Below are 2,500 nucleotides of genomic sequence, written 5' to 3'. Positions count from 1 at the left end.
CATAATGGCCTTTTTTGAAGAAATAATTGGAGTTTTGATGAGATTTTTTGCACACATGCTTAGAAAAATCATGTCTTCAAGTAGGAAAAAATTTTATATTTTTCCGACGAACGGATTATTTTTTATTATTTTTTAATTGGAAAATATTAAAAAATTCATAAAAAATAGAAAATTGCTGCTGAGCGGGAGTTGAAGCTTGGGAAACCTTCCAAATGTCTTATAATGAATTTAGAAACAAAGTTTGGGCAATTGGCACGGGCAAAAAAAAATTTGGCACGGTGTCGACTCGTTTTGGGATGCCGTGGCACCCACCAAGGCAAGCCATGGCACCCACCAAGGCATGCCATGGCACCCACCAAGGCAAGCCAAGGCACCCACCAAGGCAAGCCCTGGCACCCACCAAGGCATGCCATGGCACCCACCAAGGCAAGCCATGGCACCCACCAAGGCAAGCCATGGCACCCACCAAGGCATGCCATGGCACCCACCAAGGCATGCCAAGGCACCCACCAAGGCATGCCAAGGCACCCACCAAGGCAAGCCATGGCACCCACCAAGGCAAGCCATGGCACCCACCAAGGCATGCCATGGCACCCACCAAGGCATGCCAAGGCACCCACCAAGGCATGCCAAGGCACCCACCAAGGCAAGCCCTGGCACCCACCAAGGCATGCCATGGCACCCACCAAGGCAAGCCAAGGCACCCACCAAGGCAAGCCCTGGCACCCACCAAGGCATGCCATGGCACCCACCAAGGCAAGCCATGGCACCCACCAAGGCAAGCCATGGCACCCACCAAGGCATGCCATGGCACCCACCAAGGCATGCCAAGGCACCCACCAAGGCATGCCAAGGCACCCACCAAGGCAAGCCATGGCACCCACCAAGGCAAGCCATGGCACCCACCAAGGCATGCCATGGCACCCACCAAGGCATGCCAAGGCACCCACCAAGGCATGCCAAGGCACCCACCAAGGCAAGCCGTGGCATGGGTGTGTGGGCACACAGGCAAGGCAGTGCCACTAACCTCCGTTTGCAGTGCCACTAACCTCGGTTTGTAGTGCCTTGGCCTTGTCGTGGGCGCGCTGGCTGGGCCACGGCTGGCACCCGGGCACTGCCACTAGCCTCTGTTTGCAGTGCCACTAACCTCGGTTTGTAGTGCCTTGGCCTTGTCGTGGGCGCGCTGCGATTGCCATGGCTGGGGCGCGCTGGCTGGGCCACGGCTGGCACCCAGGCACTGCCACTAACCTCTGATTGCAGTGCCACTAACCTCGGTTTGTAGTGCCTTGGCCTTGTCGTGGGCACGCGGCGATTGCCGTGGCTGGGGCGCGCTGGCTGGGCCACGGCTGGCACCCAGGCAGTGCCATGGGCGTGTCGCGGGCTTGCCCGTGGCACGGCTGCAACCGAAGCACCGCACAAGGCATGCCATGGCACCCACCAGGGCATGCCATGGCACCAGCCTAGGCACCCACCAAGGCATGCCAAGGCACCCGCCAAGGCACCCACCAAGGCATGCCATGGCACCCGCCAAGGCACCCACCAAGGCATGCCGCGCGCTTGCCCACGGCACGGAAGGCATGCCAAGGCAGCCGCCAAGGCACCCCCACCAAGGCATTCCGTCGCACCCACCAAGGCACCAAAGCAAACCTGTGACTTGAAGCCTCGGACACCTTCCAAATGTTTATAGTGAAATTATACACACACTTTGGGCGATTGGCTCAAGATTAGCTCCTAAGCTCCGATGCTTCGTGCTAAGTGCCAAGTGCGCCACTAGCGCCACTACAGCCCTACAGCCCACAGCCACGCACACGCACACGCACACGCACGCGCGCGCGCGCGCGCGCGTGTGGGGAGCCGCTTGCATGCCCCCCCTAAAGAGCCGTTAAGTCTAAATCCCATCCGGCAGGAGGATGCGCAAAAATGTCCGAGCAAACATAATGGCCTTTTTCGAAGAAATACTTGGAGTTTTGATGAGATTTTTGAGCAAGTATACCACGGGCACCCGGGCTGTGCGTTGGGCCTGTCGCGGGCCCGCAGGCAGTGTCATGGCCCTGCCGTGGGCCCACGATAAAACCCGTTCCCCCCTTGCTAGCCTCAAGATGAAATGCGGCGGGTAGTAGAGGGGAATGTGGAGGAGGGCGGGGAGGGACGAATCGAAGCGACATAGGGCTGAATCTCAGTGGATCGTGGCAGCAAGGCCACTCTGCCACTTACAATACCCCGTCGCGTATTTAAGTCGTCTGCAAAGGATTCTACCCGCCGCTCGGTGGAAATTAAACTTCAAGGCGGCCCGCGCGGCTCGTCCGCCGCGAGGGCTTCACCAACGACACGTGCCTTTGGGGGCCGAGGCCCCTACTGCAGGTCGGCAATCGGGCGACGGGCGCACGCGTCGCTTCTAGCCCGGATTCTGACTTAGAGGCGTTCAGTCATAATCCAGCGCACGGTAGCTTCGCGCCACTGGCTTTTCAACCAAGCGCGATGACCAATTGTGCGAATCAAC

Source organism: Corylus avellana, chromosome 1 (genome assembly GCF_965113065.1).
Source record: "Corylus avellana chromosome 1, dhCorAvel1.hap1.2, whole genome shotgun sequence".
Lineage (NCBI taxonomy): Eukaryota > Viridiplantae > Streptophyta > Magnoliopsida > Fagales > Betulaceae > Corylus > Corylus avellana.
Note: the sequence above shows the minus strand (reverse complement) of the source record.